The sequence below is a fragment of the Garra rufa genome, chromosome 10 (genome assembly GCF_049309525.1).
Source record: "Garra rufa chromosome 10, GarRuf1.0, whole genome shotgun sequence".
Taxonomy (NCBI): Eukaryota; Metazoa; Chordata; class Actinopteri; order Cypriniformes; family Cyprinidae; genus Garra; species Garra rufa.
The window spans coordinates 6177237-6203282 of NC_133370.1; positions in this window are offsets into that span (position 1 = coordinate 6177237).

Here is a 26046-nt window from a genome sequence, read left to right on the forward strand (position 1 = left end):
ACCAAACACAAAACAAAAACAACCGAAAAGACCCTGAATGTCTGATTTTCGCATTAAATTATTTTAGAGAAATAAAAATGAGTTGACAAACAGTAAGGAGTATACACTCCTGAAAAGTAGAAAATGATTAGAGAAGGAACAACATGGATACATTTCTTCCTCAATGTGGTTTACCTTGAATAAATCAATATATTAATCTATATTCACAGCAACTCACATCACAGTAACATGACAAAAAAAGAAAATTTAAACCACATTTCAACAAAACGAAGACATATATAAGCAAATAACATTTTCTCAAGTGAATAGTATTGAATACTTTTGTAGATGGCTAAACATAAGAGAAAAAAAAAACATGCACGATTCATCACGGCACTTTAACACAATTAATAGGTGGTTAAAGATTTAAGGTGGTTTAAGATATTATAATAACAGACATATTCACCATTTACACACCAATATAACCAATACAACTTAGTATTATGTTAGTGTTTATACTCAGTCACAGAAGCTCCAATTGTTTTCACTACAGATACAATTACAAACCATCAACTGTTAACCATTAAGACCATTACCTCTAGTGTGTTTTGGGCCATATCCCCTTAGGACTTAGTGGTTTCAACATGCCACCAATAGAAGGCAACACATTACCCGTACAGACCCACAGGATGCATTACAGTTTCCATTAAAACCAATACCATTCCCATTATAACCATTACAAACTAGGCTATAAGAAGGGGTTTACTGTTTTTGCTTTGCATGTGCTTCTTCAATGGTGGTTTAACGTTACCTTGAATAAATCAATACATAGATTGGTTTCACAAAGTGTCGTCAATCGTCCATACTGGCTGCACAGAATGCAAACAGTGCCAATGAACCGAATGGAACTTGCAAATTTTGCTGATTATTGCTGCTGAAAATGGACAATTATTGTCATGTTTCGGACTGTACTAATCAGTCAGATCAGGAAAACCATTTGGAGTACTATAGACTGCCAAAAGTTATAACAAATTAAGGAGAAGAGTACAAAAGACTGTCTGAGGAACAAAAGGTGTTTTGGTTAGGCCAACCACAATCAGGATTTCCACGGCAAGAATCTTGACAAGACTTGTGCTTGTTCATATTTCTGGTCAGTTAGGTGAAATATTAGGCTAATATCTTAATACTGCTCATATTAACTTTAGTTTGTCAAAATATTGCACCTTTTCCTGCTTACTAAGTCATTCTCCATATGATTTAGTAGTTTCCACATGTTTTTTCTGTTGTTTAGACAGCATAAAATAGCAGAACAACGTATTCAGTAGTAGATTAACTGTGCAACTCATGCTGTCGGAGTTTACATCAGAGTATCTCCAATATGGAAACACATCCGGGTAACTGACCAAACTGTGATGCAATTTGCTATACAGTAACATGACAAAAGGACAAATTTTACAAATATTGAACATTAGTACAGACAATGTATAAACATGACATTTCAGAGACATGAACCATTCAAATACTCTTTTTAAACTTAAATAATAAAGGCTTAAATTTGGTTTAAACCAAGATAATAAAGGCTTAAACATCTAAAAAAATGTTTAAAGGACACCTCTTTTGGTGAAAGGCTTTTAAAACTTGGTTTAAACCAAGATAATAAAGACTTAAACAAGCCTTAAACTTCGTTTAAATCAAGGTAATAAAGGCTTAAACATCTAAAAATGTTTAAAGGACACCTCTTTTGGTGAAAGGCTTTTAAAACTTGGTTTAAACCAAGATAATAAATATAAAGACAATAAAGGCAATGAAGACGGTAAAGACAATGTATAAACATGACATTTCAGAGACATGAACCATTCAAATACTCTTTTTAAACTTGGTTTAAGGAAAGGAAAGGAAGTGAAGTGAGGCCAAGTATGGTGACCCATACTAGGAAATTGTGCTCTGCATTTAACCCATCCAAGTGCACACACACAGTAGTGAACACACACACCGTGAACACACACCCGGAGCCATTGCTGCAGTTGGGGGATCGGTGCCTTGCTCAAGGGACTCACCTCAGTCGTGGTATTGAGGGTTGAGAGAGTGCTGTACATTCACTCCCCCCAGCTACAATCCCTGCTGGACTTGAGAATCGAACCTGCAACCTTGGGTTACAAGTCCGACTCTCTAACCATTAGGCCATGGCTGCCCTATAAACCAAAATAATAAAGGCTTAAACCAAGAAAATAAAGGCTTAAACATCTAAAAAAAAAAAAAAAAAAAAAAAAAAAAAAAAGCACATTTAAAGGACACATCTTTTGGTGAAAGTCTTTTAAAACTTGGTTTAAACCAAGATAACAAAGGCTTAAACTAGGCTTAAACTTGATTAACACCAAGATAATAAGTATAAAGACAATATGACAATGTATAAACATGACATTTCAGAAACATGAACCATTCATATAGTCTTTTTATACTTGGTTTAAATCAAAATAATAAAGTCTTAAACCAAGAAAATAAAGGCTTAAACATCTCAAAAAAAATGTGCACATTTAAAGGACACATTTTTTGGTGATTTAAAACTTGGTTTAAACCAAGATAATTAAGACTTAAACAAGCCTTAAACTTCGTTTAAACCAAGATAATAATGTAATAAGTAACTCAATCCACAACTTATAGCTTAAATTCACTTAACACACATTTGATTTAGCACAATTAACACATATAGAAGAGGTTAAACTCACTAAATTTGCAAGATTAAGACACCATATAACTTTGAAACTAACATTATTATAAACCATGTTCAACATTTATTACATATAGCATCCTAGCATGCTAGTCGCGATTCACCCATGCTAATAATGTGCTTCGACATCGACATACTAAACTCATGACGCTCTAAATAAAGTATAAAATCAACTCGTTAACATTTATAACTCATTAGGTTTATGCTAAACAGTGTTTATATTCAAAGCGGGTGTGTCTCTGTGTGTGTCGTGTATTTTAGAGAAATACCTGAGGGAAAGACACGATGTGATCGGTTGGATTATCAGTCGTGGAATCAAACTTGTTTAACTTCAGGTGTTTTTTACTCCACTCTGAGGATTTATAAGGATGCAGCAGACGCGGTGCTTGTCCTTCATGCTTGAACACCATCAATCTGTCCGTTTATCGCTCTCAGTCTTATTGCTCACATCGCTCACAGCCTGCTGCCCTCAAACTTTTAACTCATGTCAGAGTCAGACTTTCACCTTCCGCTAAGAAACGCTCGTAATAGTCTCACAGATGGCCACATTAAGACAATTCATTACAAGAATTCTAATTCATAATCTGTGACCCTGAGAGAGTTCAGATGAGATGAGTGTGAGATTGATTCTCATTAACTGACGGTTATAAAGATGAACTGATGCTTTCAGTCATTCATCCACCACATCAGTCGCTTCATTATAATTGGAAATTTATTTAAGAAGCCACCGAGTCACTGTCTTTTGATATCTGACACATTCAAAGGAAAGGCAAGGAAACTTTATTTCATTGACTAAAAAGTGGTGATGTAACTTTGTTCTCCTTGCAAATGACTTATCTACTTATTCTCAATTTTTCTAGCTCAACCCAAAATGAAAAATCGAATCTTTCTTACTCTTATGTTGGTCTAAACCTGTATGACTGTTTAAAAAAAAAAGATATTTGTGACCCTGTACTACAAAACCATAAAGGTCAATTTTGTAGATTGATTTATACACCAGAAAGCTGAATAAATAAGCTTTCCATTGATATGGTTTTTTTTATAGGACAACATTTGGTCGAGATTACTATGAAAATCTGAAAACTGAGGGTACAAAAAAATCTAAATATTGATAAAATTCTTAGCAATGCATATTACTAATCAAAAAATAAGTTTTTATATATTTACGGTTAGAAATTTACAATATATCGTGGAACATGATGTTTACTTTACTTACATTTTTTTTTTGACCCATACAATGTATTGTTGGCTATTGATACCAAAACATTTCTTATCACTACTTAAATCCTTTTTTTTTTTTTGTTCCAGGATCATATTTTGTATGTTTAAGATTTTTTTCCCCACACAATTAAGGTGGATACAATTATAAGTAGTAAATTTCTTTTAAAGCATTTTTCTAAATATTTTATGATAGTTAATTAATATTTTTGTTAAAGACCAGAATAAATAAAACAAATATTTTAGCACCAGTGATACTGTACTGTATATACTATTTTGTTCAAATATTTTTTTAATATTTTAAATTACATTTTATTTGTATATTTTCTGTTTATTACTGTTTTAATCATTATGTTGTGTTTTTATTGTTTTTATTTATTATTATTATTATTACTTATAACTATAATTGCAGTAAAAACAGAAAAAAAATATATATTAGTATAAGGTTTCTATAATGTTGTTGTGTTTTTTATATAGTTTTTTATTATTATTATTTTAGTTTATTTAGTTTTAGTTAGTGTAGTACTTCAATTTAGAGGTTTAGTTGAAGAGAAAAAAAATTGTTTTAAGTTCTTTATATTTTATTTTTTTTAAATATTTTTTTAAATACTTTTTATAAAAGTTTTTTATAAATAGTTTTAGCTTTAGTTACCAGTATAAAAATAGATAAAAATGTCCTTATTTACCAAGAATAATTATACTTTGTGAAAAAATATCTAACCAAGACCAAAAATATGTAGAATATATATATATTCATATTTGTGGTCTTGTCTGTTTAACCCCATTACATTGTGATATTTTCCACTTTGACAAATATAGTTTAATCTTACCAACATTTTTGAACACATGTACCTTAAACAAGTTTCTCAGAGTTTTAATTTAAAAAATAATGTTTAGAAATACTAACCTTGTTTAGATATTTTTTCACAAAGTATAATTATTCTTGGCAAATTGTCTGACATCCTGATGGAAAAAATAATTAATGTTTTAGTTTAATTTTAAATACTGTGTTAAATCTATGTAAAAATGTTATTACATGGCGACTGCATCGACACAATGATCCGAAAGTGCTGGTAAGCATTTAAAATTTTTATTGTAAAATTGAAAAAAGAAGAAAGACAGAAAAAGCCCCAATAAGCATCATTTATACATATTATGTCAGAAATGATAAACGCAAAGTTCATACATAAATATATAAATAAACCAATGCAAATGATCAAATTCCAATCATAAAAATAACCAAATAAATTAATGAGCGAAACAATAAATAGACCACTGTAATTAAAACCTTTTACACATTTAATTGTCAAAGCAGCAAGTTCAAGAGGGAAGATAATGGGACAAAACTGGTCAGTTGTTCTTCGAAAAATGAAACGAAAAGGAAGGTTTGCTCCTTTACACCTTCAGCGAAGGGCTTGAACTCATCATACAGATGTTACAATAACATCTGTTCGTGTCCCACACTTCCCTCCATAGCATTTAAACATAGATTCATTATTTAGCTTACATCTGTTTGTATATTGTGCTAAGAAACCCTAAGATATAACACAATCGTCCATGCCAAAGCCAGCCCGAGTTGTTTCCGTGGCCGATCCAGGTCTCGTGTTCGTTTCCCGGATCGGTCGTGACAGAAAACAGCCGGGCGCTTTTGCGCGACTCCCTATTGTACCTGAAAGAAGCATTCTGTGCTATCAATAATACAGATTTCATGAGCCCGTCCCTTTGCATTCATTACCTCGACATATATAAAGACAACCATTCATAGGAATATCATACCAGTAGATTAATCTATAACATCCTAAACCATTTTCATCTGTACAAAACATTCAGAGTACTGGCTGGAACAAATCAAAATCAAATCAAAGCAAAAACATGGATGGAAAGCTTGAGGTTTGTATGTTTGGATACTGTTTGCAGCGTTGGCTCTAGCAGAGGACTATGGCAGTATATGGGGAGTATGAAGGAAGAGGACATGGCTTAGTTCAGGTAGTAGTAACATCATATGAATAAAAAACACAGTTTTTAAAACATACTCCCAAAATAGCCCGAACCCTGAAGAGCACGTCCAACGATTTCCGTGATATCCTTACTGCACGATAACACGCTCCAACACTACGAAGCGTGACCTCCGCTAGTCGCCTTGAAGCTTTGACCGTTACCCGAGGAGGTACTGGTTGAAAATCGAAAGCAAAAAATGGTGCATTTTTATGTTTTCTATGTCTTTTACTACAAAAATGTCTCTCTACGTCTCTAGCAATTGGCATGCACAAAGAGTGATTTAAGAGTGAACTATAGGCAGGGCAAGCTATGAAAGAAGAACTAGTTTTCTCTTTTTTTTTGGCAATAAATAGAATAAAAATTGAAATAGAGCATGAGAATTCATGTTTGTACAGCGTGTATGTTAGTATGAGCCACTGGTTTAGAAACATTGCAAACGGACAAAAAATTGCATGTGCCACTGCGTGGATCAGTTGCCACACGGCTAGGAATGTTTTGCTCTTATGTTGGATATGTTTGGAATGGACTACTAGTATACACTGCATACTTCATACAGTTGTTGTTTTTTTTTTTTAAAGAAAAGTAAGATTACTGTAGTATGTTTTATCAAGTTTTCGAAGCCTGTTTTCGCCAATGAATAAAAAAATAAAAAGGTACTGTAATTGCGATTTTGTTTTTATCTCACAAATATGACTTTTTTTTCTCAGAAATGTGAGATATAAATGCACAATTGCAAGTTATAAAGCCAGAATTGCAAGATATTAACTCAATTGCGAGATCGATATTCTGACTTTTTTTCTCAAAATTGCAACTTTGTTTTTCGCAATTCTGCCTCTTTTTTACAATTGCGACTTTATATCATGCAATTGCAAATTTATTTCTCAGAATTGCGAGTTTGTATCACTTTTCACTTTTTTTACTAAACTTTTTTTTTATTATTTTTCAGTGGCGGAAATGGGCTTCTATAGATGGTTCTATTTCAGTCTTTAAAATTTCATATTTAATTTTTATATAGTGTTTTATATAATTTTGTTCTAATTTTAGTTAAAGCTTGTGATTTTAGTGATTTTCTTGTGCTTTATTCTTTTTTTTTTTTAAACGTGTAGTATTAGTTTTAATAAATGTTTATTTTAGTTTTAGTTAGTTTAGTATATCAAGTTGAAATGTTGTGTGGCAACTAGCTGAAATAAAATCAGTAATCAGTATTTTTTATTTAATTATAAGTTATTTTATGGTTTTAGTTTTAGTTAACTACACTCAAGAAATGAAATGTAGAGACAATTTTCACAAATATAAAAAAACAAGCAAGTAACACATTGAATTAAACATAACATTTTAAAGCACCTGTGTATAATATTAAGTTTAATGCATTTCAATGCGTTTGCTACACTCTTAAAAATAAAGGTGCTTCAAAAGGTTCTTCAAGTGATGCCATAGAAGAACCATTTTTGGTTCCACGAAGAACCATTCAGTCAAAGGTTTTTAAAGAACCATTTCTTGCTTACCTTTTTATAATCTGAAGAATTTGCCACAAAGAACCTTTTGTGAAACAGAAAACTTTTTCAGATGTTAAAGGTTCTTTATGGAACCATTTAGACAAAAAAGTGCTTCTAAGGCATCGTGAAGCACCTGTATATTTAAGAGTGTAGGGTATTGCTTTGTTGCATACTGTGTATTTGATAAATGAACTGTAGTAGAGAAAAGAACAGTATGCATACTGAAAAAAACTGCATGAGTAGTATGTTAGTGTGCTATTCCAAACACATCCATGATCTCATGGGTCCCGTCTCAGAATGATGAAGTCACTCTTTAGGTAACAGTTAACAGTTCACTTTTACAATATTAAAAAACTAAATGAATGGAAGATGTAGAAGTGAATAAAACTGTGCCCTTGAATGTTGATTAAATAGTGACCTTCCACTGTGATCATCTGATCAGTGTTTAATTGAAAAGCTGCTCCGTCCCTGATCACTAATTCGAGTTCAGACAGACAGATGGCAGACGTCCCGCTTGAGTGACAAGAACTGGAATGTTCGTGCAACTATTAGTCAAATAAATATTTATACGTGTGTGTGTGTGTGTGTGTGAGGACCCTGATATTTTTAATGATCAATTCTGTATTAGGAATGAAAAAATGTCTATTTTAAGACCATTCTGATATTTAATTAAATTTCACTTAAATACGTTATATTTTTATGTTTTGTTTTTTCCACTTTGTGACATTATTTTTCATGGCAATTAAAATTTTTGATCCTGGACACACAAAACCAGTCTTAAGTAGCACAGGCATATTTGTAGCAATAGCCAAAAATACATTGTATGGGTCAAAATTATCGATTTTATGCCAAAAATCATTAGGATATTAAGTAAAGATAAATTTCCTACTGTAAATATATCAAAACTTAATTTTTGATTAGTAATATGCATTGCTAAGAACTTCATTTGGACAACTCTGAAGGCGATTTTCTCAATATTTAGATTTTTTTGCACCCTCAGATTCCCAATTTTCAAATAGTTGTATCTCTGCCAAATATTGTACAGTGCTAACAAATGATACATCAATGGAGAGCTTATTTATTCTATTTTTATTTTATAAGCTTTTCAGATGATGTATAAAGCTCAAAACAATTCGCCTTATGACTGTTTTTGTAGCCCAGGGTCACATTTTGGTCCCAAATGGTCAATAACATAACAAATAAAAAATTTCAATAATCATTTCTATGAAAACAATTCAAGGTAAGTATTTATTTATTTAACAAGCATTTCTCGTTAATTTCTAAACATTATTGTATTAAAGCTAATTACGCTTTTTATTTTGCATATTACAACAGTAATGAGAAAAAAAAGGCAAATAACAACTAAGAATAATGTCAAGTCCAAATTTAACAACATAATGATGACTCATAATAATGCTTTTCGCATTACAGTAATTAGCATGTGCATGACAGAAAAATGTGATTAATTGTTATGAAAATAATGTCAGAATATCACAATGGTCCTCAAAACATATTTATAAAATAATTTAAGAATTTCTAAAACTTTATTTATTGTTTTATATATACACTGCCGCTCAAAGGTTTGGGATCAGTAAGATTTTTTATGTTTTTAAATAATCCTTATATACACATTTACTTCATCAAAAATACAGAAAACAAATTATATTGTGAAATATTATTACAGCTTAATATAATGGTGTTCTAGATTAATATATTTAAAATATAATTTATTCCTGTGATGCAAAGCTAAATTTTTATCAGCCATTACTTCCATTTTCAGTGTCACACGATTCTTCAAAAGCCATTCTAATATACTGATTTATTATCAATGTTGGAAACAGTAGTGCTGCTTAGTACTTTTTTGGAACCTGTGATTATTTTTTCCAGGATTCTTGATGAATAAAAGGTTAAAAAGAACAGCATTTATTCACAGTAGAAATCTTTTTGAACAATATGTCTTTGATATCGCTTTTGATCTATTTAACACATCCTTGGTGAAAAAAGTATTATTTCTTTCAAAAAAAAAAAAAGAGAGAAAGTTTTAGATGGTAGTTTATATTGGTATACAATATATCTTACTTTTTCAACACTGATAATAAATCAGCATATTAGAATGATTTCTGAAGGATCATGTGACAATGTGTCCTAAAGCAACGATGCCGAAAATGTAGCTTTGTATCAAAGAAATAAATTACATTTTAAAATATATTCACACAGAAAAAGTTTTTTCAAATTGAAATAATACCTCACAATATTACACCTTTCTCTGTATTTTTGATAAATAAATGCAGCCTCGATGAGCATAAGAAATGCTTTAAAAATCATAGATCTCAAACTTTTGAGCGGCAGTGTATGTATAGCATAAATAAATACATTTAAATATGATTCAACTATTATTGGGATTCATGAGATTTGTCAATTTCTAAAGGGAAACCTGTCATGTTTTGTATTGAAACTTCAGTCACAGTAAGCAAAACCTTCCTCATTTCTACCTTAATGTTAATTCACATACTGTACTTAGTTTGACCAGTAAAGCACTTAAAATCCACTTTGTCCCCAGAATATTAAGTAAGGAACTGACTATTTTCAGGATCCAAAGTGAAATGTGCTGTCCAGTCATATTAGCTTCAAGAACGCAGACATCCTGACATAAACTCCTAGACGAGAGGCAGCGTTTATATATTAATGGGACAACGGCACAGTTTAGAGAAAGCTTCGCTTGTTTCGATTGGAGGAAATTGTGCTGTCGTGGCACGTGGCACATTTGCACAGTCGACTGATCATGGCAGGCTGTGCCTAAAAAAATCCTGCTAACTCACACAACAGGTTTGTTCCAAAATAGAATGACTTTAAAATAAATATTATCATGTTTTGCAGTGGTAATGTGGCCTCGCTGGTTTGTTTCTATGTGTTTTCACCTCTAAATGCTATTTTTCATACATTTTTGTTCCTTTACATCACTTCTCTGCATTTTCTCAGTCATTTAGGCCATAACTGTGGCCTGGCTCTACATAAGTACTACGTTTACATAGGCATGCACAATACAGTGTAACTATGAGCAATTACGAAGTTCATTTAAGTGTAATCACATGTGAAATACCTGAATAAAGCATGAATAGAGGAGAACTACTGTCTTTAAAAGTGTCTCTGAAGGCTATAGAAATGTTCAGAGACTGCTCATCTCTGCGTGTGCTGTGTTTTATGGTTTGATTTGTCTAATATAAATGTTCTAGAAGGCCCTTCTGGCGAACAGCATATCAGTGTAAGCCACTGAAACAAATTCAAAGCTTTACTATGGCACGATTTTGGGCTGTTTCTAAATGAAAGGTTTTCCTGAATTCTATCTCAAAACAGCCTGTTCTCACAATGGAAACGTCACTGCGGTGCGAACCAGCAAAACTTCTTTCTCTGGCTGGTTTTAAACGAATTTTGGAGGATTCAGTAAAGCCTCTGTTATCTTCAGATGTTCTTTTTTTATTCTAAATTGAATAAATAAAGAAATTAAGGAAAATAAAAATGAGAGTAATTTTATTGTAAGCCCTGTTGTGTACTTGGTAAGCTGATCATTTGACAATAATGTTAATGTAAGTTAATAATGTATGTTAATGTGTATTTTTTATTTTATTAAAAGAAAACTGAATAAATAAACAAACTGATTAATAAAAAGACATTTATGTCAATTTTAATGTAAGTCCTATATGCGCTTGGTAAGCTGACACACAAAACTAAATAAAACTAATTAAAATAAATAAATAAATAAATAATACAACAGATAAATTATCAGTAATGTTAATGTAAGTCTTGCAGTGTACTTTTATTTTATAAAAAAATAATTAAATAAAATACAAAATAAAAATGGTTATGTAAGACTTGCTGTATACTGTTTTTTAGTAATAAAATAAAATAAAATAATTAAATTAAATTAAATTAAATATATTGAGAGTAATGTTGACATAAGCCTTGTTGTGTACTTTGTAAACTAACCAAAAAATAAAATAAAATAAAATAAAATAAAACTTTTTTAAAATAAAAATAATAAAATACAAAATAGAAGAACAAATTAAATTAAATTAAATTAATAAATATATTGAGAGTAATGTTGACATAAGTCTTGTTGTGTACTTGGTAAGCCGACCAATAATATTAATAATAATAAAAAAAAAAAATAAAAAATAAAAAATAAAATGTAAGCCTTGTTGTGAACCTGGTAAGCTGACACATAAAAAAATAAAATAAAATAAAATAAAATAAAATAAAATAAAATAAAATAAAAATAAATAAATAAAATAAAATAAAATAAAATAAAATAAAATAAAATAAAATAAAATAAAATAAAATAATAAAATATTGAGCATAATGTTGACATAAGCCTTGTTGTGTATTTAGTAGCTGACCAATAAAAAACAAAAAACAAAAAAAACAAATACAAATAATAAAAAAAAGTAATTTAAATGTAAGCATTGTTGTGAACCTGGTAAGCTGACACAAATAAAATAAAATAAAATAAATTGAGAGTAATTTTGACATAAGCCTTGTTGTTTACTTGGTAAGCCGACCAATAAAAAAAAAAATAATACAAAAAATATAATTTATTAAATGTAAGCATTGTTGTGAACCTGGTAAACTGACACATACAAAATTAAATTAAATAAACTGAGAGCAATGTTGACATAACCCTTGTTGTGTACTTGGTAAGCCGACCAATAAAAAAATGTAAAAATAATAAAATAAAATATATTGTACATAATTTAAATGTAAGCATTGTTGTGAAATAAATTAAATTAAATTAAATTAAATTAAATTAAATTAAATTAAATTAAATTAAATTAAATTAAATTAAATTAAATTGAGAGTAATGTTAAATTTAAGCCTTGTTGTGAACCTAGTAAGCTGACATAAAGTAAATAAAATGTATCATAATCAACTTAATAAGCCACAGATAACTGAGACGTTATAAAATCCTCAGATCTAACATTAAAAACAGCCACTGAGAGTTTTGGTGGTGCATGTGAAATGATCACCAGAGTGACGTTTCCTTGTGAATCTGTTTAGCTCAAAAACAAGAGCTGTTGTTTGGCAAAAATATCCATGTGTGTTCATGTGTTTGCTGTGGTCATTTGTTTACAGTATGGCGCATGAATGAAATGATATATCGCGATGAATCGAATGCCCTGTTCTCCACCCGGCAGTTTTCCGAAACGACGAACGGCAATTCAGAACGTGCCCGACTCAATATCAACACACTTCATTATCTATAACAAGAGCCTAAAATACCCCACTAAACATAATCTATCAATATCCTTCCGACGGTTCAGCGCCCATAACCCGGAAACGAGTTTTTCGTCATCAAAACACACCCCGAGTCCCAATAAAACCTACACTATACACCCTGAATTTATTGTGACTAACTCTTAATTGCCATATTATATGATGTAGCATGTATGTAGCGTAAGATAAACGTTCGGTGGTAATATTGTACATGGTTACGGTACCGACAGTCAGAGATTAAAAAGATTTGGTCCTCTGGTCCCTATGGGTGAGAGAAAGAGAGTTTGTTATACTGCGTCAGTGTCATTTACACATTTTACCGTTAAAACCCTCATTATTCCACGCCGGGAAAAAAAAGCTACGACTGTCTTTTGATATGTGCGAACTCTGCCAGTCGCAGCCATGCACCGTTCTTCCGAAGTGTTTTTCAAAAGAGAAAAAAGTTTTCAGTTTGTTTGTTTTCGTCCTCGTCTCCGCAGTCGCTGTCGTCCCCCGTCACGCCGCTCTTTCATCGCACGCTTTCGTTAAATGCGATATGCTTCACAAAACTCCCTTTTTCCGCTTTGTTTGCTTCTTCGTGTGTTTTTTGTGTCGTTTTCTTTTTTTTTTTTAGTCTTTTTTTTTTTTCGTGTGTTAGTTTTTCAAGAAAAGTTTCCATCCGTCAAAACGTCAATACTACAACTGTTCAAAACCTGCCAGGGAGAGAGAGAAAGAGAGAGAAATGTCAGAGTTTGACTCGGGAGACAGACAGCAGCAGCCGAGGAGGAAAACAGCTCAGCTACATGCTGACAGCTTGATACCTGGATGTCAAACCAGGAGCCATCAGGCACAGCCGGAGCCGTGTGAAGCTCAAACTCAGGCCGGCGCTCTTGACATCACATTAAACATGATAGAAGCATCCACAGAGATGACATGATACAGGTGTGCCCATAGATTGCATCATCCACTCCGCGGCTTCAAGAAAACATTTGACGGGAGACTTTAGCGGAGAAGTGTGAGGCTTTTAAGGAGAGATTATTTCATTCAGCACCAGCTTTTGTACTCAAATCTTGGGATGTAGCGATATAGGCCTTTTGATGATAACAATAACTGATTGTTATGTCTCATTGTGGCCCACTATTATCAATAAGATGGCTGATATAATAACAATACTTTAATGATTTATTTAAAAAATATATTTTTTAAATTTTCAATTACTAATAATTAATAAAGTATATAATAAAATTATTATTAAAAACAACCATAAAAGAAATTAAAAACCTACTACTTAATAATGTAATTATGTTATTTAAATTTTTTATTTAAAAATTAAATTGTTAATAATTTTCAATCACTAATAATTAGTAAATTAATAATATTTTGATGTTTAATGTTATTGTTTTTCAATCATTTAAAAAACAATTAATAATAACAATATTCAACGACTAATAATTAAGTATATAAGTATATATAATTATTAATAACAACGAAAAATTATCATTTTAACATTTTAATAAAAATGTCAAAAACACTAGTAAAATCAGACCAAATCTGAAAAAAAATCATCAAAATATTCTTTAAGTTATAATATGATTTATAATAATAATAATACATATGATTTTTTTGTTACATTTTTATCCCCACCCCCCAAATAATTTCATTATTTTACTTTTTACTAATAATTATTCTTAATGACTATTATTCTTATTTTTAATTAATTTAAATATACAATTAAATATACAAAAATGATAATTTTCAATGCTTTTTATTTATAATACATATGATTTGTTTTGTTAAATTTTTTATCCCCACCCCCCAAATAATTTAATTATTTTATTTTACTTTTTTTTTTTCAAAAATAAAATGGTTAATAATGGTTTTTAATTACTAATGATTATTCTTAATGACTATTATTCTTATTTTTAATTATTTAAAAATACAATTAATAATAAAAAGAATAATTTTCAATGACTAAACATTATTAATATAATAAATAAATAATAATAATTGTTATTATTATTTACAAAAACATCCATAAAAATAAATAAACAAATAATAATAATAATAATAATAATAATTATTATTGTTTCTTTTATTATTATATTTTAATATTTTTAATTAATTATTGTTGCCAAAAACACAACCATACAATCATAAAATTGATAAAAACTCATTAAAACCATCTAAATATTCTTCAAGTTACAAATATGATTTATAATAATAATAATAATAATAATAATAATAATAATAATAATAATAATAATATTTTTTAATTACCTCTTTATCCCCCCCAAAAATAATTTCTTTGTTTTATTTTACTTTTTTATTCAAAAATAAAATGGTTAATTATGATTTTTAATTACTAATAACAATGTATATTACTATTATTAACAACAACAACAACACCAACAACATTTTAATGTTGAATGTTAATGTTTTTAATTAATTAAAAACTACAATAAATAATAAAAATAATCATTTAATAATTAATAATTCACTAACTAATAATTTTTAAAAATGTATAATATATTAATAATAACAATTATTATTATTATTATTTACAAAAACCATAAAAAATAAATTATTATTATCATTATTATTATTATTACTATTATTATTATTATTTCTTGTTTTATGAATATATTTTTTATTATTATACTGTAATATTTGTAATTAAAAATAAAATACTTAACTTAATCTTTACGCCATGCTTTTCAAAATCATCACTAAGCAGAACATTTTGCAATTTTGAAAATTAACAAAAGATTTTTCGACTTGTTTTTAGAGCAAAAGCCACAAAATAAACACTATTAAGTCTCGCAAAGCCAGGTATTAAAGTATTTCCATGGCAGACATTAGGATATGATTTTTATTGTAGTTACGCCTACTTAAATCAGAATAACTAACTGGAATAGAGGGATGATATATTCCACACAGACGTCAATTAAATTGGACATCTTGAGTGAGTCAAGAAAGCCGGCAGTACATTATGATGGACAGCTCTGGCTTTATTCAAATATTGACCCACCTCTCCTAATGGCTGAGAGAGCACGTATGCATCCCTGGCTGTGGTCAGTACGGACGGCTGGCGTCCTTCGGCCGTTTCAGCTGCACTTTCAAGCGTTTCATGCCGATCTGGAAGCCGTTCATGGCCTGGATGGCACCCTGAGCGCTGGCGGGGTTATCGAAGCTCACAAAGCCTGCAGACGAGACAGAAAGAAACAAACCGAGTCTGAGAGAGACTGCTGTTTATGTGTGTGCATGTGTTACGGTCCCCGCAGTATAACGTCCAAATTAGCTCATTTTTAATTCATGCGGAAGGAAATGGACAACAAATCCTCAAGGAAACAAATAGACTGAGAGGACTGAATCAAATTAAACTAATGGGAGAGAGAGCGAGAGAAACGGCTTGATTTCTGCGGAGGGATCATGTTCCCGAGAGCCGCCTGTGTAGTGTGAGGAGAATGAATATAAATATATGGGATTCCTGACCGTCAAGGCTTTTGGGGTGAGTGAGGAGACCAATAAACCTTCATTAAACTCACTACAGTCTCACACACACACACACACACACACACACACACACACACACACACACACACACACACACACACACACACACACACACATCTGGCCATGGCACATCTCGGGCTGTGTGGCACCCTGGGTCCAAAATTAACATTTGGCAAACACTGAATGCATGTTAAAATTGGCTTTGGCGTGCCAATAAAACGGGTTAATTGCCAATTGGCTGGTGATGTGCTGAACTGAAACCTGAAATGCATGCTTTAAGTCACAATGTTAAAAAGTGCAACATTAGATGTTTATAAGGGAAGCCAATATGCTTGATAATTTGAACTATATTATGGGCCTTGATGGATTTATGCTGGTTTTATACATTGTTTAAACAGTAAGTTAGTAAGTTGAAAACAAGGCTGCATTTATTTGATCAAAAATACAGTAAAAGCAATATTGTGAAATATTATTAGAATTTAAAATAACTGTTTTCTATTTTAATATACTGTAAAATATTATTTATTCCTGTGATGCAAAGCTACTCTAGTCTTCAGTGTCACATGATCCTTTAGAAGGATTTAGATTTACAATTTAATAATTTTATTTTATTTAAAAATAAAAATTACAAACAGTAAGATTTTATGTTTTTTAAAGAAGTCTCTTCTGCTCACCAAGCCTGCATTTATTTGATCCAAAGTACAGCAAAAATAGTACAATTTTGAAATATTTTTATTATTTAAAATAACTGTTTTCTATTTGAATATATTTAAAAATGTAATTTATTCCTGTGATCAAAGCTGAATTTTCAGCATCATTACTCCAGTCTTCAGAGTCACATTATCCTTCAGAAATCATTCTAATATGCTGATTTGCTGCTCAAGAAACATTTCTGATTATTATCAATGTTGAAAACAGCTGTGTTGCTTAATATTACTGTAAAACCATGATATATTGTTTAACAGTCAACTCTTTTCATCTTTTTTTGACACGTGCCAGTTCTGGTAAAATTGTAAATATAAACTGAAAAAAAGGTAATTACTACTTTTTTTCTTATCATTCTGAGAAAAAAAGCAAAATTGCAAGATATAAACTTTAATATTTTTTTTATAAATAATAATAATAATAATAATAACATTATATTTTAATTAAAAATAAAATTATTACTGTTTTCAAAAACACTAGTCATCAAAATATTCTATAAGTTACAAATATGATGTAAAATAATATTAAATATATATTTTTTAATGATCTTATTTGACATTTTATTCCAAAATAAAATAGATTAATGAAATAATTATTTTATTTTATAAAATAAATTAATACAATATAGAAATATTTTTACTATTTAAAAAGAACTGTTTTCTATTTAAATATATTTTAAAATGTAATTTATTCCTGTGATTTCAAAGCTGAATTTATAGCATCATTACTCCAATCACATGATCCTTCAGAAACCATTCTAATATTCTGATTTGCTGCTCAAAATTATTATTATTTTTATGTTGAGTAGTTTTTTTTTCAGGTTTCTTTGATGACACAGAAGACTAGAGAAATGATGCAGAAAATTTAGCTTAGATCACAGGAATAAATTACAAGTTAAAATATATTCAAATAGAAAACAGTTCTTTTAAATAGTAAAAATATTTCTGAATGTTACTGTTTTGCTGTACTTTAGATGGAATAAATGCAGGCTTGGTGAGCAGAAGAGACTTCTTAAAAAACATTAAAAATCTTACTGTTCAAAAACTTTTGACTTGTAGTTTTTCCTCTGTTCTGCTGGGAAAAAAACTATAAAAAGCTATTACTTTTTTTTATTTTATACTTTTTTACCTTTTTCATCCCATGGTTGAAATAGGCTTCCATAAAATATACAGTACATCAATAAAAATGTATTTATATTAGGAAACACAATTAAACAAATCATTATAGTGGCACTGATGAAACAGTGATGGAAACTTACTGTTTGATGGTTAGAAGGTTTAAAAGCATTTATTCGATTTTTCATTTCATATTTATTTTTTATGCCGTATTTAGGACATTTTTCCCAAAACTGGCATGTGTGACAAAAAAAGCTAATTTTGCACCCTGATATTTGATCAGCTGATTAGAAAGGGGTCAATATACAATACAGGTACACAGTATGTGTTTGAAAGCAGGAAGGCGTGTCTGACCGAAACATTTGCTCTGATTGGTGGCTCGGTCCATGAACACCTTTGACGAGATGACAGATCCGAACGGAAGAAACATCTGCATTAGCTCGTTATCGCCGAACTCCTGTGGCAGGTGATAGATAAACAAGTTGCAGCCCTCGGGACCTGAAACAGACATGCACATATTTAACATGCTGTGGGAGACATGAACATGTGTTTTTAGACTGCATGAGAATTATGAAAACACATGATGGAAATATAAGACTTAGCTCCAAGATTTATTATATATTTAGTGCAAGATAAATATTATAGAAGCCTGTTTCCACCAGAGAATTAAAAAAAAATGACTGCTTCTATTTTGACTTTATCGATTTCTTCTTCAGACTATTTTGTCTTCTTTAATTTTTCTTCTTCGATTTTTTTCTTCTAAGTCCTCTTCGATTTCTTCTTCTTTGACTTCTATTTCATTTTTTCCCTCTTTGACTTCTTCTTCTTCGACTACTTCAATGCTTCAATACTGTCTTCTTAAAAGTCCTCTTTGATTTCTTCTTCTTTTACTTTCTGCACTTCGACTTCTATTTCGATTTTTCCCTCTTTGACTTCTTCTTAGATTACTTAAATCTCTTCGACATTGTCTTCTTCAATTTCTTAGATTTTAGATTCTTAGAAGTCCTCTTCGATTTCTTCTTTTTTTATTTTTTTTCACTTTGACTTCTTTGACTTCTGTTTTCCCTCTTAAACTTCTTAGACTCCTTCAATCTCATCAATATTGTCTTATTTGATTTGTTTTTTTTACAAGTCCTCTTTGATTTATTATTTTTAGATTTTTTCCACTTTCCACTTTCCATTTCGATTTTTCATCTCTTGACCTTATTCTTCTTAGACTACTTCAATCTCTTCAATATTTTCTTTTTAAGTCCTTTTTGATTTCTTCTTTGACTTTTTCCACTTTGACTTCTGCTTTAATTTTAATCTTCATCTTCGTAGACTTCTTCTGTTTCGACTTTATCGATTTCTTCTTCGTAGACTATTTTGTATTCTTTAATTTTTTTTCTTCAATTTCTTCTTCTTCGACTTTCCCACTTCAACTTCTTTAACTTCTTTGATTTTTACTTCTATTTCTGCTTTAATGATTTCTTCTTCGTCTTTTTCTCTTTGACTTCTTGACTTTTATCTAGATTTTTCCATCTTCAACTTCTTCGATTTTGACTTCTTACACTTCTATTTCAACTTTTTTGATTTCTTCTCTGTAGACTATTTTGACTTCTTTAATTTTTTTTCCTTCTAAGTCCTTTTCAATTTCGTCTTTGACTTTTTTCACTTCGACTTCTTTGACTTCTATTTTGATTTTTCCATCTTTAACTTCTTCGATTTTGAATTCATCTTCATAGACTCCTATTTCTACTTTATTGATTTCTTCTTTGTAGACTATTTTGACTCTTTTTTCATTTTTCTCCATTTATTTATTAGATTTCTTCTTCTTTGACTTTTTCCACTTCAACTTCTTTGACTTCTATTTAAAATTTTCCCTCTTTTACTTCATCTTAGACTACTTCAATCTCTTCAATGTGGTCTTTTTGATTTTTTCTTATTTGAAAAGAAAAACAATCCCACAATTCAGACTTTTTTCTCACACCTCTAAGAAAAAACTTTAAACTCAGAATTGTGACTTTTTTCTTGCAATTCTAAACTTATATCTTGCAATTCTGACTTTTTCTGTCTTTTCCTTTGAATTCTGCATAACACAATTCCATGTTTCCATTAAAAAATAAATAGCTAAAATGTTTTTTTTTAAATCTCACAATTCTGAATTTTCTTCCCAGAATTGCTTTTATATATATTTCAAAATTCTTTGTACTGTATATATCTTGCTATTCTGACTTTATATCTTGCTATTCTGACTGATTTTTTAAAAATAAAAGTCAGTTACCTTATGTATTTTTTTTCCTTGATAGAAATGGGCTTCCATAGAGTTTACCTCAATAAAAAATTATTCATTTTACACAAACAACATAGTTAAAACAAATCATAACACTGATGGAAACTGTGTGGTTTTTGAGGTTTTAAAGCATTAAATCCTCTATTTGGCCTTTTTATGCTCCACTTACATATTCTTTTGATGTTTTTTGATTTGTGCCATTTAAAAAGTTCAAACGTGACAGGCCAATCAGAAAACATCTGACAGTGATGTCACTGCAACTGAAGATTCTTAAATGGAACTTAGTAGTAAAATCTTCACAGGGAAGAAGTCAAGCCATTGATATTTCTAAACGGGCCTGTCTAATCTGAATTTTATTGGCTCATAACAACATGAGGAGCTGTAGGGATGCCTGTACGGCACAGACTGTGAAAGACAGTGATTAGTGAGTGAAATGAAAGCTGTGATTTCTGTCACTCACCTTCCCGCTGCTGCTGCTGCTGCTGTTGCTGGATGATTTGAGCAGGCTGTGGCAGTGTCTGACCTATAGGGGTCAGTGTTGTGGCAGGATATATGGCTGCAGATATATGCATAATCATACATGAGAGAGAGAGAGAGAGAGAGAGAGAGAGAGAGAGAGAGAGAGAGAGAGAGAGAGAGAGGGACAGATGAGGCAAGAATAAGGACAAGACAAAGGTTGACCTTTATATGCTAATGAAATATGACAGGATCACAGTGCAATGAAATCTGAAAGCACGTTCATCATATATCAAACTGATTTAAAATGACAGATCTCTAGGCATCCGTATGATAGCTGTAATATCCAGAAAATTCAAATACAACCTGAGGTTTCAATCACAGCAAAGTCACCTACCAGCAATAACACTCCATGAGGAAAGTTATTTTTCTGTCAAAGTGACATTTGTGAAAATATCGACTGACTGCATGGAATGGAAAAATCACAAATGAGATCTCTTTAACATTTCAGCTCTTTCTGCTAAACAGCAATCAGATTAAAAGGAGAGCAAATGTTTCTGAAGAAGTGTCCCAAACTGTGCTCAGGTACAAACATTTCGCAAACCTAATATCACTGCTTACTTCTAGACAACACTGAGATTGCATGGTGAAAAAAAAAATTAGATTTCGCTTAAAAAAAAACTCTAGTAATAATCTCCACTAAAGTTTCAGAAGAGGTCTCAACAATGTCTGCTCATTTTGCAAAAAAAATACATTATGTCAAATAAAATTTCTAAAAACTGAAATATCTTAAATACCTCAATGTTTTTTTTTCTAAACAAAGATAAAATGGAGAACCAATAAAATGAAAATAAAATAAGAATAAAATTCTGCTTTTAAAAATAAGGAAAATACTCCAGCAATCTCACATGTCTCCTCTAGAGTTTCAGAAGAGATCTCAACAATGTCTCAACCTGTGCTCAGTCTGAGTCTGATTACTGGATTCCTGGATTACTGGAGTCTTCAGGAAAAACATCTGAGAAGCAAGTAAAAGTAAAAGTCTACATTTTCTCTCCATTTATTCTCAGAATTGTCTAGAAGAAACGTCTAGGTTACAAAGGTAACCCACGTTCCTCGAAGGAGGGAACGGAGACGTTACATTGGGGATCTCGCTTGAGAGACCGATCATCTCTGAGCCTTATATTAAAAAAGGCCAACTGCAAATTGGCGAGTGGACGTGCATCACTCAAACAGGTTTTCGCTGAAGAGCCGTCAAGCCGGCGTCAGCGTCAGCGGCGTCCTTCGGGGAACGTGGGTAACCTTCGTAACCTAGACGTTACCCCTTCAGTCGAATCACTTCGATGTTACATTGGGAACAGACCCATGGAACAGGCCATGACCCTGGCACCACGTTAAGCACAACTTCACGTGCTGACAAGTATACGTGCCGGCAGGCGAAGTGTAACGTAACCTTCCCAACGCCCTGAGGCCCAATAAGGGGGCCCTTCCAGGGATGCCAGTTGTACTGACGCATGGGTTGGGGGGGCGGAGCACATGAATTTTTTTACATGTGGAAATGAGAATAATTCAATATATCCGTAAGGGTTTTTAGGGATACACGAGGGAAACAGCGGAATCTTCCGCTGGAATAATGAAAGGTATAGCCACAACCTGCGGGGCGAAGGAGACCCAGGCAGGATCACAGTGTAGGGCTACTCCGCGCCTAGCCCTGACTGCGGGGCATAGAGGACCCAGGGTTCTCAAGGCTCATGGCTGTCCCTGAGTATAACAGGGAGATGGCATCTACCACCCAATGAGCCAACCTCAGTTTGGAGACAGCATTCCCTTTCTGCTGAACCCCGAAGCAGATAAGCTGCTTGGTGCGCCTGAAGTGCCGAGTGATTTCACATATTTATAGACACAACATCGCAAGACTGGGTCTGCCTCCTCCAGGGCAGAGCTTGCAGGTTCAACACCTGATCGCAGAAAGGCGTGGTGGGAACCTTGGGCACAATAACCGGGCCGGGGTCTCAGGTTGTAACGTGAGAGCGCCGGGCCCGAATTTCTAGACACACTCCGCTGACAGAGAAAGCTTGTAGGTCTCCTACCCTCTTGATGGAAGCCAGGGCAGTCAGGAGCGCTGTCTAAATGACAGGAATTCTAGCTCGACTGAGGCCAGTGGCTGAAAATGGAGCGCCTCGCAGCCCTGGGGGCGACGGGGGGGTCCCAAGAGGGTATGAGGTGCTGTCTGGGCACCTCTGTGGAGCCTCACGACCAGTAGATGCTTACCTACTTTGCTCCATCTACTGCATGTGATATGCGGCTAAGCGGCGGCATATATTCGGAGAGTCGAGGGGACAGCCTGCGCTCCGACTCTCCTGCAGGAAAGGAAGCATTACTGCAATCGTGTATCTCTGTGGGTCCTCTCAGCGAGAGGAACGCCAGCAAATAGACCTCATCTCAGTGCGTAAGCCAGCCTAGTTAAGGGAGCTAGGTACCGAGAGATAGTTTCTATCACGGCCAGGGAGGCCGGAAAGGTCTAGGGTGTCAATCCGTGCCCTTACAGGGAGGGACTGCCGCGAGGGAATGGTTACTAAGACCTAAGTCCGGGTGGGCCATTCTTGTAGCGCAACCAACAGACTTCCCGGCCAATGCATCCACACTTTTGGGGCAGCCGTGGCCTAATGGTTAGGGAGTCGGACCTGTAACCCAAAGGTTGCAGGTTCGAGTCCCAGGTCCGGCAGGGATTGTAGGTGGAGATTGTGAATGTACAGCACTCTCTCCACCCTCAATGCCACGACTGAGGTGAGTCCCTTGAGCAAGGCACCGTTCCCCCAACTGCTCCCCGGGCGCCGCAGCAATGGCTGCCCACTGCTCCGGGTGTGTGTTCACGGTGTGTGTGTGTTCACTACTGTGTGTGTGCACTTGGATGGGTTAAATGCAGAGCACAAATTCCTAGTATGGGTCACCATACTTGGCCTCACTTCACCTCCTTTCCTTTCCTTTCCTTTCCTTACTCCTCGTCCTCCCTGGACTTGCACAGTGTCTGTGCAAGGAGGCTCGCTGGGGAAGGGCGTACTTGGGCCCCGGAGGTCAGCTGTGGCCAGTGTTACTCTGAAAGAGGCAGCTGGCAATGGGAGGAATCGGGAGACGAGCGGATGTGGCTGGCCTACCGATATACTCCAAACTAGCTGCGTCACGGGGTGGAGTCGCCATTCTGCAGGTGGGTGGACTGCCGTGAGAGCCAACAGGCTGCACGGTTGAGTTTTCCTGCTTCCAGTGAATGGCAAGTAGCAAAATCTGCCACGTTGGACTCCATGGGAGCAGATGGGGAGGTTGTAAGCCTCTGTCGTACATGGCAACCCAACCCGTGGTAAGCCACGGGCTGGCTTGTCGGCCATACTGCGGAAAAACGCCAGTCCGGAGTGAGCCGAGATGCCATGCCCATCATGGGACTCGATCGTGCTGAAGCAGTCTCACATGAAACAAGCTTAGCTGCTCTTAAGCGGCTAAAGCTGACATGTGCCCCAGGAGCCTCTGGATTTTGAGAGGGACCGCTGTATTGTGCCTGATTGACTCAAGGACTACAGCACTGACTGCGCGCTCTAGGTAGTAAGGCGGGCTGTCTTGTGGACCGAGTCGGGCTCCCGACCGAGGAAACGAATCCCCTCGGTTGGCCTGAAGGACCAGATGGCGGGGGTGCCGAAGCACCAGGTCCCTGTATTCGCACAACGGAACTCACGAGTGGGCTGCGTAAAGCACCAGTCGAAGAGACGGTTGATGACGCGAACTCCTGTCTGCCGAAGAGGGGACAGGAGAGCTCCCATGGCCTAAAGAAGGCAGGAAGGAGGGGGACTGGCCAAATGGAAGCACCTCACGCTGAAGTGCTCGATCCCCGGAGCAGACCGCAGAAGGGGTGTGCGTCGGGGGAAAAAATCGAGGCGCGACAGCGGGTGCCCTTCAGGCAGATGGCTGCAACCCAGCCCTGGAGACGGAAACATACTTGTATGTACTTCGTCGTGAGCATGTGTGCCGACAGCCTGAGAAGGGATCGGGACAGAGCTCCATCCAGGGCGGATATTAACCCACCACTCTAGCTGGACACGTGAAGTCGGGACTGAAAGATCCTGACCTCGTCCCGGGGGAGGGACAGGCTGGATCGCGTCCTTCGCCAGTAGGAACGCGACCTCCGCAGGCAGAACAGAGGCACGCCTGCCCGAATAAGGAATGTAAGGGGTACTTCTGAGTCTGGGCGGACGCCTGGAGCCGGGCCGTACCGTCCGTATCAACCAGCGTAGTGGTATCAAGGGAACGTTGACCGACGTGACCGTGGTGGGGCAGCCTAGGGGGAGACAGGGAAGGAGACAAAACCCAGAAGGATGAACGTCCTGGAGAAGTGTCTAACTGCACTAAGCAGTGCTTACCTTCTTCCCTGGATCACGCGCTGGCGAAGGCCGGCCGCGAGTCTGGTTCCGAGGAGTGTAAGTGCTGCTCAGGAAGGAAACTCGAGGCCGAAGCCAGAGGTGAGAAATTTGCTCTTTTTGAGAAAATGTGGGTACTAGGGTTGTAACGGTATGAGATTTTGACGGTATGATAATCGTCTCAGTCAATATCACGGTTTCACGGTTTTGTGGTATACGGTATTAAACCATAATTATTATTATTATAATCATCAGCTACAATGACCCTTAAATGAATAAAAAACATAGATATGATTTTTGGTTGAACATGGTTTATTGTAACAAACTTTTTTAAATAAAAAAAAAAACTTATGGAAGTATGAGTCTACCTTTTGGGGGAAAAAATTTAAATAAAGTTGTGCATCTCTCATTTGAACAAAATAAGGAATAAGTTATTTCTCTTTATATTAGACAAGAATAAACCAAACTGTCCTTCCTCTTTAACAGCATATATGGGAGAGCAATATGTACAGGATCATGTTTGTTAATATTTTCCTGAGATTATCATAGCAGCATGCATTTTTTGCTTTTGTCAGGTCAGGTTATGATGAAGAAATGTAAGCATGTTGAGATTTTCAGGGCTCAATCTTGACCGCTGAGGTGAGAGAATGTGTCCACTTGTACTAAACATCCTCTCCGAAGGTACACTTGCGGCAGGGACACAAAGATACTTTATGGCCACATTTGCCAGAAGAGGCATTTCATCAGCATGCATTTATATATATATATATATATATATATATATATATATATATATATATATATATATATATATATATATATATATATATATATATTATATATATATATATATATATATATATATATATATATATATATATATATATATATATATATATATATATATATATATATATAT